The sequence below is a fragment of the Canis lupus genome, chromosome 16, assembly GCF_048164855.1.
Source record: "Canis lupus baileyi chromosome 16, mCanLup2.hap1, whole genome shotgun sequence".
Classification (NCBI taxonomy): domain Eukaryota; kingdom Metazoa; phylum Chordata; class Mammalia; order Carnivora; family Canidae; genus Canis; species Canis lupus.
This window is the reverse complement of record NC_132853.1, coordinates 20,691,910-20,705,425: the sequence shown is the minus strand read 5'-3', so window position 1 is coordinate 20,705,425 and position 13,516 is coordinate 20,691,910. Positions and strand designations below refer to the sequence as shown.

The 13,516-nt window shown below is 40.5% G+C and overlaps 2 protein-coding genes across 4 annotated transcripts in view; one reads left to right on the top strand and one right to left on the bottom strand.

Annotated features, from left to right (window-relative positions):
* CDK5R1 (cyclin dependent kinase 5 regulatory subunit 1) overlaps nt 1–13,516 on the bottom strand; it is a 92,832-nt gene that overhangs the window by 16,313 nt on the left and 63,003 nt on the right. The window contains exons 7-9 of one of the 2 annotated variants that reach the window (XM_072779469.1): nt 3,992–4,167; nt 3,473–3,542; nt 2,917–2,980 (exon numbers count right to left, since the gene is read on the bottom strand). The gene's annotated coding sequence lies outside the window, so the exon portion shown is untranslated. The remainder of the gene's footprint in view (nt 1–2,916; nt 2,981–3,472; nt 3,543–3,991; nt 4,168–13,516) is intronic. The other variant, XM_072779468.1, reaches the window with a different exon arrangement.
* MYO1D (myosin ID) overlaps nt 1–13,516 on the top strand; it is a 326,596-nt gene that overhangs the window by 255,187 nt on the left and 57,893 nt on the right. The window lies entirely within an intron of this gene.

Genomic DNA, 13,516 nt, shown 5'->3' with positions numbered 1-13,516 from the left:
AAACTTTTCCAGAAAAATGAGGAGATACTTCTCAGCTCATCCCATGAGGCCAGCCTTACCCTGATACCAAAACCAGACAAAAATATCACAAGAAAAGACAACTACAATACTCACTGGGAACAGAGATGTAAAGAAGAAAAATCTAAGTGAAACTTAGTGTCTCCACTCTCACAATGTATAAAAGGAAAAATCAAATTCAACAATATAAAAACTGAGTAATACATTATGACCAAGTGAGATTCATCTTAGGCATCCAAGGATGATTTAACATTCAAAAATCAATAGATGTAATTCACCATATACATAAACTAAAAGGAAAAACTATATGACATTTCGATGGATGCAGAAAAAACATTTGACAAAATTGAATGTCCATTTCTGATAAAACTCCCAGCAGACTAACAATAGAAGAAACTTACTTAATTTGACAAAGGGCATTTATGAAAAATCTAAAGCTAATATCATGTTTAATAATGAAAGACTGAGTGCTTTCTCCCTAAGATAGGATTCAGCACGATTGGATAATTTTTGGGTAACTGTATTGTCCATTTGGGGTGATTGTATTAATTGAATAATTTGTATCATTACTTTTATGGTATCATTTTGGAAAACAGTTTGGCAGGTTTTTTTAAAGTTAAACACATGCTTGTCATATATTTCAGTCCTGCCACGGCTCAGTATTTAACCAAGGGAAATGAAAGCAACCAGCCACAGACAGACTTACACACAGATATTCAGAGCAGCCTTATTTGTAACAGCCAAATACCAGGAACAATCCAAAGGTCCATCAACAAGTGAACGGATAAGCAAACTGTGCTCTGCCCAGACCATGGACTCTACTTAGCAGTAAGAATGAACTGTGTATATACAACCACTGCATCGATGAACTTCAAAATTCATTGCAAAATGAATGCTTGGGGAAAGAAGCCCACCTGAAAAGTGTACATGCCATATGATTTCATTTATATAAAATTCCAGGAAATACAAATTAATCTGTAGTAATAGGAAGCAGATTAGTGGTTGTCTGAGAAAGAAGAATGAGTGGGGAGGGGCAGGAAGACAGGATTGCAAACAAGTACCAGGAAATTTTGGGAGGTGATGGGTGTTTTGAGTGTGGTGATGCTTTCACAGGTACTTCCACGCCTCAAAACTTGTCGGGTTACATACTTTGAATATGTGAAGTTTATCATATGTCAGTGGATACCTCAGTACCGTTGTTAATAAGCATGGGACTGGGATCTGGGGTCTCACGAGGGATGTGCAGGTGAGATGATGGGGCAGTATTATTTGGGGTGAAAGAAAGCATGAACAAGGTCATAAAAGAAATACTTGAAAATGCACAGGCCCTGTCTGAGAACAGTGAGAAGTAGTCCAGTGCAGGAGAGGCTACATGGAAGGAAGTGGCAAGAAAAGTGACCAGAAAGGTAAGTAGGAGTGACCAGACTGCCAAGGACTTAAAGGCAGTTGAATGAGTTTGAATTGATGCCAAAGCAGGAGGAAGTCACCAAGGAGAACTTACAGAGTGAAAAGAGAGGTCAGGCTGGAAACTTAGGCAGTTGCTGGATTTCATGGACAGGAGGCCAAAAAGATAGAAGCACGCCTGGGCAAAGTCCTCTCTTGAAAAGAGGGTAGGACATCTGGGTGGCTCAGTGGTTGAGCATCTGCCTTCAGCTCCAGTCATGGTCCTGGGGTCTTGGGATCAAGTCCCGCATTGGGCTCCCCACAATAAGCCTACTTCTCCCTCTGCCTGTGTCTCTGCCTCTGTGTGTATGTGTGTATCTCTCAAAAAATAATTAATTTTTAATTTTTTTAAAAAGCAAAGAAGAGGGCACTGTGGTCAAATGCCACAGAGGGAAAGGGGATTCAGCCCCAGAGAAGTCCATTTGACCTGGTGGCCTTTGGAAGTACTTTTAATAAAGTGTTGGTGGCAAAAGCCAAATTGTTTAAAAAAAAAAAATATATATATATATATATACACACACACATATATATATGAAAGAGTAAATGAAAGTATAGTTTGATCTTTAAAATATTAGCTTCTCTTTCTATTCTAAATTCTATGATTTTTTTTAAGATTTTATTTATTTACTCATGAGAGACACAGAGAGACAGAGACACAGGCAGAAGGAGAGGGAGAAGCAGGATCCATGCAGGGAGCCCGATGTGGGACTCGATCCCGGGACTCCAGGATCACACCCTGGGCTGAAGGCAAGCGCCAAACTGCTGAGCCACCCGGACCCCCAAATTCTATTATTTTAAACCCAAAAGTTTATTTTTTTTTTTTTTACTCTACAATTTTAAGACCAATTCTGGACACCAGTTGTGTAGGTGAGAACCTGTTAAAGCCAGTTGTAGATTTGTCCCAAACTCAACCAGCTCATCATGATTCCCAGGTGAGCAGGGTCCTGTGGTTGTTATTCTACCAGCTGTCAAAGCAGTAATTTTGCAATTGGGAAGTAGCTGGGGGTCCTAAGAAGAAGGGGATATAGCTAAGTTTCATATACATAGGGATTCCGATGCCCTTGAGACTCACTGCCCCTAGGAGACTCCTGTCATTTGATGGCAGTTTATTAGACATCTCATATGGTTGAAAAAAAGGACTTAAAAAAAAAAAAAAAAAGAACTTAGGACCACTCACAAAGGGAAATATTTTTACCAAGTAACTTATTTTATGTATATGAGATTTCAAAGCCATATTGTTACCTTCTTATGTACAGTTTCTGCCAACCATTTCATCTGTTTTATAAACCTGAGCATTCTAACAGCTAACTCTGAGGTCTCTTTGAAACTTGTTTCTGAATGTTAAAAGTTCCATCTGTTGGATTCTCATTTAGGCTGTTTTCAACTGTCATAAGTGAAAGCTAGATCATATTCACTATTTTGTGACTAAACTAAGTCCTTGGTAAATAAACTTACCATTGTTGTTAGTTAAATGATAACCATCTGTTCAGAAGAGCAGAATTCAAACCTGAAAGTATACCTTTGGCAAAATGAAAGATATAAAATAAGCATCTGAGCACCTGACAAGGCTTAATTGTTAGATATTACATATTATCTCTGCTCTGTATCACTTACTCTTTTTAATGAATTTTTTCCAAATATTTATTTATTTAAGTAGTCTCTATACTAAACATAGGGCTCAAATTCATGACCCCAAGATCAAGAGTTGCATGTTTTTCCAACTGAGCAAGCCAGGCAACACCTTACTTACTCTTTTTTTTAAAGAGTGGCAGTAATAAACCAAAGCTGATGTTTATCGGATTGAGAAAATATAGATATTAACTCACAGAAGCAGGTTTCTTAGGCACATGGACTACCATCATATTTATTTAGTCCAGTTTAAGTGGTTTTGATATCCTGAACAGTGTGTGAGGTGTTTTTGATATGTATTACAGAATTTTCTTTAGAGTTTTGTACTGTTTAGAAAACTTTTTCACCTTCATTTTATAAAAGATAAGGGTTAAAACCTCACCTTGTCCTAAGAAAACCTTGGCAGGTGACTCATGCGGGCTCCTAAATGGGCTGCCCTTGTTGTGTCCTTCCTGGACAGAAGAGTGAGAGGGTCAGGATACCTAGGTTCCTTTAAATGCAAAGCTTTTTTAAAGTTTTTAACTTGCCATCAGTCCCAGTACTTGGAACCTAAATAGCAAATAGGGCAGAGGAGCAAGCTTGCTGGTTCTGCAGTGTTCTTTGTCCTACACACTTGAGAAAATAGACATTTTGACATGCTTCCACTTCATTCTCCCTGACTCACCCCTGATCTACCTAGCAGTGAGCTAAATTTATTGCAATTTAGTCCTCAGATTCTATTAACATATTCCCTTTAGTAGGTAAAAAGGCATCAAATATAAGGCTTTTTGTGGCTTTGAGGTTCCTGTCTGCCTTGTTTCTGTACTTCCACTGTTGCCACATCTCTCAGATGAGGGTATTGATTGACCACAAACCCAAATAAAAAGATGCTTCCTCGATGTGAAGCATAATAGGAACCTACCTTTTTAAAAGTCCCATTTTCTTTTTCATTGCTATGTGTTTGTGAACACTCTGGGCTGATTGCCACTAGGGGTAGTTGGCCAGAGTCATCCTGGGAATTCTCCAGTCTATGTGATGAATCCTTCCTGACCCTTTGGTCCAGCTGTCATTTCTCTGAGGGCCAGCAATCTGGGCAAACTGCAAAGAAAAGGAACAGGAACCCTTAAAAGGTAACAGAGGGAAAATAAAGTTGGGAAAAAAACCACTCCAGAGGGAATGGTGAGTAAAAGCCATGATAGGAGATGGAAAGAGGAAGCCCTCCTGAGCAGACTGAGCGCGCATCACATCTAATAAGGCTAATACGATAAGATCAGTATCCATAAATCACCGTAAAAATCACTTTCCACATTGTGCACAATCACACCACATATATATTTCATATATCTAAGTGTAAAACTTAAAACCTTATTAATTTCTACTTCACACATTCAGAATTTTCATCAGCAAGTAAGAAGATGCAAAAGAAATAAAATGTAAGACTTTGTAGCTTGAGGCTCCTGCTTAACGATTTTTTAATGGATTAAGCTATATAGACCAGATCAATCGATGGTAGGGGGTGGAACTGCAGGATGTGGGGAGGACATTTGGGCTGACCCAAAAGAAACCTCAGATCATTTAGACACTTGTTAATTATTTCAGCTTTACTCTAGAATATTTTCATCATACTTAGTCTTATGTGACAATATAAACTGGATTAACAACTATTTCTTAAGATTTTACTACTGTGCCAGTTTATTTACATAAATTATCTGATTTAATCTTCAAAATCACTCTACGACAAAGTTGACATACTTATCCACTTTACAGGAAGAAAGTAGAGTGCAGAACATGTAAATGAATTGAAATTTAAAAAAATATAAATAAAAACAGCATATAAATGATTTATCCAAGATGACACAGCTAGTAAGTAGCAAAATAGAGTCAGATTCCAGTTCTCTGACTCCAAAGCTCGTGATTTCTGAGAGCTACTATCTTTATGTTAGGACCAGGACCCTCCTAAAAAGCTCCATGGGGATAAGCTTCTTGACTTTCTAAGGGCCTCAGCCATAGCTCACACTGTATGCCTTTGCTTTCATTTCCTCAACCAATGATAATGAGCCCCAGTTCAAAAGTGCCAGGCCTTCAAGGGTAAGTTAGATGCCAGAGATACAGCAGTAAGCAAGACCCTGTTCCTCACCATACCAAGTTGGCACTCGGATAATGGAAACCAGTCATAGTTGTGCCAAGGGTAATGAAGGTGACGTGGGAGTGCTGGAAATAGGAGGTTTGCTAAGAAAAGTATTATGAAAGGCATACAGGAGGCATGTATGTAGCCTGGTCAAGAGAACGTTCTGTAGAGGCACTGCCTATATTTGGAAGAAGTAAAATTGAATTTATTTGCTTAACATACTATAATTTAAACTAATTCAGTTAAATTTGCTAGCCTTACCCAATTTCATATTGTACACGGTAGTCTGAGTGATCATTCCTTGCCAGTACTGATAAACAGTCCTACTGTTTATAGTAGACAGAGGGAGACAGAAGACAGTAAAACTTCTTGGGACCGAGATTATACCTGGCACTGTATAAGTGTGAAATCTCATCACTTATACTGGGTGCTAAAAGACAATGGAATATTGTCTTTAAAGCCCTGAGGAGAAAGTCTTGTCAACCTATCTAATTCTTTACCCAGCCAAAGTTTCAGTTCAGTGTGAAATTAAAAAGAGAAAATAAAGCAAAAAGCCAAAATGAACAAGGGAAAAAAACATGATCAGAGGAGTGGTGGCATACATCATTTCTTAGGAAATGTTCTGAGGATATATTCCAACAAACTACAGTAATAAAAGAAGAAAGGAAGATGTGAAAGCCAAGAGACAGTAGATCCACATCAGGAGAGAGACAAAGCCTAAGGGCCAACTGTGATGTGTAGACTTTTCCAGCCATCAGTTTAGCTCAGAGCAGGGGATTCAGCAACTGGTACCTAGGGAAGGGGGATTCAGAGGACTTTGTTCTATCCTTAAAAAACAAGACCATAAAAGAGAAAAAGCAATTGTAAATTCCAAGGGGGAGAAAACACTCAAGAGAGAACATATTTAGGGACATATACTTCAGTATTTCATTAAGTAGTGAATAATAATTACATGGTACTGCTTAATAATAAAGTACTGCTTAATTTCCAGCCTTTGGACTTGGACTTGGACAAAGTATAGAAGCCTTAATTATGTTACAGAACATGAGTTGGTAGTGGTTAATATTTTTTTAATGCCTTCTGTGTTACAGACACCATTCTAGGTGATGGGGATAGAGGCAGTAAGCAAAAGAGCCCTCAGCACTCACATTCTAGAAAGGGGGGTAAACAATGAACACATGTAAATAAGTAAGATAGTGTCTAGAGTCTATGAAGAAGATAAAATAGGATAACATGATGATACAGCATAACTGGGCATAGGAGATCACTTTGCTCACATGGAAGACCTCTCAGAGAGAGTGGCACTTCCATTAGGATTTGAACGATGAGAAGGAAAAGATCCAGGATGTTACCAAGCAGAAGAGCAAAGCCCTAAAACAGTAATTCTCTGTGATGGTCAAAAGATAAGGGTCAGTCCTATTGGAGCAGTGTGAATGATGGGGAGGGGAAAGCAGGGAATGAGAGTTAGAGCTCAGGGCAGGTCATTTAAGGCCTTATGGGCAACCGTAAGGGGGTTGTAGTGAGAGACTATTTCTTTGCAAGGGGGGTGATATGAGCTGATGTAATGTTCCAGAAAAAAGTCACTTTGGCCATTTTGCAGAGGATGGATTGTAGTGGGACAAGGGCATGGTGTGGCCGGTCCAGGAAAGAGAAGATGGTCACCTGGGCTGGCACTTTAGCAGTGGAGATGGTAAGAATACATTTGGGGGAGTCACGATGACAGGGCTCACACAGAGTGGAAGGGAAAAAGAGGATTGGTATCTGATCGGAGCACCTGGTTGCCGGGGTGGCACTGCCTGAGAAAAGGATATTTGGGAGAGAAGCACCTTTTGGAGGTAAAATCAACAGCTCATCATCAGAGATGTTACAAAAGAAGCATTCTCAACCCCCAAAGATATAGAAGTATGGCTGACAGGAGGCAGGGGCTAGAGGAAAGCCAGAAGTGCTAAAAGGAAGAGTGAGATGCTGGTATTCTCACTTCATATGGTGAGCAAGAAAGATAATGTGTTCTCAATGAAACAAAGCAAAGTATGTATCTGTCATTTAAAGTAATAAAGATAATAAAAAGTGATATAGCTATGTTGATTAAGGTATAGATGAGGAGGCACTAGGTATTAGTGATACAAATGCAGATCTGTCACAAAAGGAAGACAGTGGACAATATCTAAACTTGATAAAGTAAGAACAGCATAAGCATATTATTCAGTGATTGTAGTTAGCCATCAAAAGATCTAGAAATAGAAGCAATTTGAAACAAGCATGAAAGAAAGGAGCAGTGGGTCAAGGAACTATTGCTTTTAGTTTTGTGGGGTTTTTTTTCCCCCAGTCCTCTGTGTGGGTTACTTTGTTAAAGAATAAAAGGGTAATGTTTTTAATCGCCTCAACAAAATCAGATTTTCTGCATGTGAAACGGAAGCGCTTTTTGATTTCCCCAAATTAATTGAACAGTCATAGGTGGGCAGGGTAGGGGGGTGTTAAAAGTCTTAATTTGTCAAAATAATACCAAGAATTTTCCATGTTAAAATATGCTAGAAGGTGGTGGTGGGGATGCTACCAAGTGTCAAAAAAGAAAGGTTAGTTGTCAGTTCCCTTCCTGACCTGTAGAAGTTTGAACATTTCTAACATAATTTAATTCTAATTTAAGCCCCATTCTGTGTCCTCTGTCACCTTCTAGAGAACTACCCTTAACCCCTACCAGCATTTGCAGTTTCTGGGTCATTTGGCAACCTTGATAAAATTGAGAGCGCCAGGAAGAGAAGAAAGGGCCTGATATAGGAACCAGTCTGAAGGAGCAGAAGGATGGCAGCCACATGAATAGAGGGTGAAAAAGTGACAGCTGAGGGAGGGCCAGGTGGAGGGCTGCAAGTATATATTTTAGCTAGAAACTTGGCCAATTCACTGAGAGCGACCTGCCTTCACAGCAGGTACCCTACCCCCACCCACCCCTCTTGCTAGCTGCCCTTGCATTCATTCTCCAGCTCAGCCAGTACACATCCCCTTGACATACCTACTCAAGCAGAAATGGGAGAAAGACCCTTCCAGGGCCTCCTCTGAGTGATGTTTTGAGTTACTTTCAGGAGAAATTCTCTTCTGTGTGTTTTTTTTCCTTTCCCCTCCATGCTCTTAAGCCTATTTGTTCCTATGACTTCTGATTCTCCTTCTGCCCCACATTCCCCCTCCCAGACTCTATGTCCCTGGACCCAGCCCCTTTCTATAGCCTGGGGTAAAAATTAGTCTGTTCTTTCCCTTACCTCCTCCTCCCCAGCAGCAACCCTGTGCCCAGGGTGGCTTTTGTTCCTGGAAGCTTACTTAGGGCATTGTAGACACTTTAAGGGTATGTATGTGTTGGGAGCAGGAACGTGTTAAAATTCCATCCAAGTTCCATCCCTAACTCCTCATTATTCAATTTAAGACCTCTCTTGGCATTATAGAATCCACCTGGGCACAGAGCAATCATATCAAAGCAGGATTTCACCCAGTCTTAGATTTTCTTGAGCTTTAGAACAATGGCTTTGGAAGTGTGAAGAACATCAGGGAGCCTTGGAAAGTGTGATGACTTTAGCTTACTGTGGACGATGAATGGTGACATGAGCACACCATCCCTGTCCCCATCACGCAACCAAGAAAATTGGACTTCACAGTAGGACAAGTTTTTGACTATCAGAGACGGTGAAGTGATGGGACTATGCCAAGCACTACTGCTTTTCATCTTTAATGATACCTGAAAATAGAAGCCATGTGGTTGGTAGGGCCCCTCTGGTTCTGTGTTCTACTCATCTTTCGCTGGCAGTTGATGGAGTATCATGTGACAATGGGGTTGGGAAGAACGTAAAAATTCCAGCAAGTTCAAGGCTTGGTCAGGTTTAAACCGAACTCATCCCTGGCTGCTTAATAACTGCTCTGTTTTTAAGGTCCTCCAGCTCCCTTCATGATTTATTTAATGATCTTAAACATCCCGCTCAGGAAATTTGATCCTATTCCAAATTTCCCTGTGCTGTGGTTTCTTCTGGTTCTTAGGGGCTGTGGGAAGAGCTGTCACCACCTAGTGACTCACCTATGACACCTCCATAGACTCACCTCTCACCTTCCAACTCACCTTTATTCATGGATCTTACTCTCTGTCTCTCTAATATATTCAGTTATGTGTGAAGATCAATACTCGTCAAAAAGCTCTCATGGTGGGAAGACCACTGAGTTGCATTCACTTCCTCACTCTATAAAGTAACCGGAAATACAGATTTTTCTAGCTATAAATATTTACCAATCATTACTCATCCCTTCAAAATGAAGGCTCTGGGAGAGGGAAAACATTACCGAGGCAGGGAATTCACGCTGCTGGGTGTGTACTCACTCCATTGCTCACCCAGTGGGAGGTGACATGTTTCAGCCTTGGTCTGGAGAACTTCCTTTCACTTATCTCGGGTGTTCACCATTGTAAGAAACAGGTTAGATGGAGAAGGGCCCCACAAGAATTTCACATAGTGTCTTCTCTGTAGCAAACTCTGATACACAATTTATCGAGAGTCTGAGAGCACCACACGTGAGTTAAAGACTAGGAGGCCTGTGTGCCCTTGGGCCCAACACAACTTAGAACGTTTCAGATATTAGTCACCACTTAGCAGGCTCAGCATTTTGGCCTAGAGCAATACGATCTCCATGAACAATGGAAATGAAATATGCCTGTTACCATCTTCACCGCTGAGAAAACAAATTACTCATATAATATTATTTTTCCGTACATTCACTTACATGGAAATTGTCTAAAGTTTCTATGATACCAACACAGTCAGTGGTTCTTAATAAAACATGATAGTCATAAACATTTATTTATGACACAGAATTCAGTGTATTTATTGAAATGGTAGCATTCTCTACTCACGGAATTTATCCATTATCAACAAACATTTGCTGGGCATCTAAGACAGATGAAATACCCTTTTCTATATGTTGAAGGTAGCCACAAGGGTGATTTCAGTTCCCTGGCCTTGAGGTGTTCACAATCTAGAGAGGGCAATATACATAAACACAAATGCTGATAATCCAGGAAAGGCTTGTATGAAAGCTGCATAGGAGCCTAGAAGCCGGACCCCCCTCTTCTGCCTTGAAGAGTGTGTGGATGAGTCTCTTCTCATCCAGCAGAGAAGGTGAACCAGGCCAAGGTATGTAGCTGGAAAGTGCAGGAAGGGCAGTTACCTCTCAGAAGCTGGTCAGGGTGGGGAAGGGTCAGGGAAGGCCGACAGGCAGCTTCTCTGTGGCATGACCATAAGCCCTAGCTTGCCAGGGACCATCCTGGATAGGCCTGTTGCCCCAACATAATAACTATGGAGCTGTGTCCTTTAACTCTCAGGAGTGCCTCAGACAGGTGACAAATCCTATGGCCACCTGACTTCCACACTATGCAGAGGACGTTGGTAGGTCACATGAACTAATGAGATTTTTGTTCTGAAACAAGAACTCTGGCAGCCATGAGGACAGTTAGTAGAGGGAAGGGACTAGAGGCGGACAGAATCTCTCCACAGAGTGAGTAGTAGTAGATTTAGCAACCACTTGCCTTGAAAGCCACCTATAATTCTAACCATATTCTAAACACAAACTTGCCTAAGTGCAGGTTATAGGAATATCTCCGTCTCCAATTATAATTTTCTGAACAGCATCAAAGTTGCACAGATGTTCTGAATCTGGTCCTAGTCTTTTAAAGTCTTAGTAATTTTCAGAAATAATACTAGCTATGTATCTACCAACCTGTCTTAAAAAAAAATCACAGAGGTAGAAAGAAGATTCTGAGAAATACTTGAGGGGAAATTTTTAATAGTTTTTTGTTTTGTTTTGTTTTGTTTTGTTTAGAGAAAAGGTCTTACTGAGAGAGAGGAGCGCTGATCACCCAAGTTTGGGTGAGAAGGTGGCACGATCTTGTCACACAAAGCTGTGACTGGCCATTATTGTGACATGCCTTTTGAATTGCTTTCCTAGTCTTACAAACAGGTTTTACCGAGCCACCCACAGTCCACAGGCATCTTTTCTGAAACTAGTAAATGCATCTCTGAGATGGCTGACTTGCCGGGGTGTGTCTCTAAGCCAGGAAGCTGAGTTAATTGGACATGGAGACAGAACCTGGAACAGTGGCCCCATTCCCATCCCTGAACCAACCAGGCACAGCCCCTTACACAAGACGCTCTGAGTCAGCGCACCTCAGTTGTGCTTCTGTGCTCGCCCGCTTGTGGCGCACCTGCGTTTCCTTCCCAGGACCTGCCTGGGCTCAATGACTAAGCAGAGTGACAGCATGCGACCCTGCAGTTGCCAAAGCATCTGGAAGAGCCTGGAGCCTGAGTTACTAACATGTTCATGCCTGAGAAGCAGCAGAACACAGCAGGCAGAGCACAGGCTTCAGACCGAGACCTTTTGTGTTTTCCTGAACCTCAGTATACTTCATAATTCCTCAATTCCCCATCAGTGAAGTGAAGATAATAATGCCTGCTTCACGTGTTGTCGGATCCAGGCTAGTCCGGCCAAGCACCTTGCACAGGTGTGGCACAGAATAGTAGGTGCTCGGTTGATGGTGCCTGACTCCTTACTGTTGTCATTGTGATTATTGCAGAATCCTTTCTGTCCCAGTATGGTCATTCATTCAAAATGTATTTTTTGAGCACGTGGTAGCCCAGCAAAAATCATAGTAAACCAAAATAAGTACCATACTTAATCAGGAAAACATTTATAAAACTAAATGCATTAAGTCAAATATTAAGTAGCTCACCTTAAATTGATGCATAGCAGTGTAAGATGAGATTGAATGCATGCCATGGAGGGGCAGGCAAGAGAAAGACCTGAGTGGCTTTTTGGCTTCTCCTCTGTAAAGCAGACCTTCACTGTACTGCTTATTACTCAGTTTGAAGTAGTTCCCACTGGTTCTCAAATGCACAGACTGGGGCACACACTTACGGGCTTTAGATTAACTTCATCCTTTACCATTTCATTATTTATGTATTTAGAAACAGCTATTATAGCAAAGAAAATGGACAGTTCAGCAAAGAAAGAAAGAAAGAAAGAAAGAAAGAAAGAAAGAAAGAAAGAAAGAAAGAAAGAAATGGATCATAAACTTTTGAAGACATTTCAACTTTGTTAATGATCAAAGGCATGTTAACAAAACAGTAACACACTGTTTTTCCCTTTAAGTCAGTGTAGTTGTTTTTTAAGAGTTATTTATTTATTTTTGAGAGAGAGAGAGCAAGTGAGGAGGGGCAGAAAGAAAGAGAATCCTGAAGCAGACTCCCTGAGGAGTGCAGAGCCCAACTCAGGGCTGGATCCCAGGACCCTGAGACCATCATGACCAGAACCAAAACCAAGAGTTGGCCACCCAACTGACTGAACCACCCAGGTACCCCAGTGTAGTTTATTTTATGGTAATATTCTACATTAGTGAGAATGCAATAAGATTCTTCATTGATAAATTGATGCTAAGAGAAATAATTGATACAAATGTGGAAAACCATTTGAAAGCATGAATTTAAAGTCTTCCTGTCTTTAGAAGGATGGAAAGAAAATATAATAAAATGTTAATAGTGTTTATTTCAAAGAATATGTTATACACTTAGAGTTAGAGGGAAAAAATTACTAATTTTTAAAGATTTTTTTAGATTTATTTATTTTACAGAGTGAGAGTGAGCAGAGGAGGGGCAGAGGGAGAGAGAGAATCTCAAGCAGACTCCCTGCTGAGCCTAAAGCCCAACATGGAGCTCAATATCATGACCCTGAGATCATGACCTGAGCCAAAACCAAGAGTCAGATGCTTAACCAATGTCACCACGTAGGTGCCCCAAGATTTCCTTTACTTTTTTTTTTTTTTTCTTTTACTTTTTGAGTAATCTCTACACCCAGCATGTGGGTCGAACTCACAACCTCAAGATCAAGAGTTGCACACTCTACCGAGTAAGTCAGCCAGGCACCTCAACATTACTAATTTTTTAATGCATATATCCTTTGCCCTAACAATCTCCCCTCAAGAAATATGTCCTAAGAAAATGATCAGAAATGTGAACAAAAAGCTGTATGTAAAGTTGCGTATAGCAGTTATTTATTATAAATCATGAAAAATTAGAATATAAATGTTAGAAGAACATGTAAACAAATACTGCTATAGCCATATGATGAAATTTTTTACAGCCATTAAAACTTATGTTTACAGTAGTACCTGAGTAGTTCAGTTGGTTAAGCATCTGACTTGATCTCAGGTCATGATCTCAGGGTCCTGGAATTGAGCCCAGAGGTAGGCTCCCTGTTCAGCGGGGAATCTGTGTCTCCCTCTGCCCCTCCCCACTGCTCATG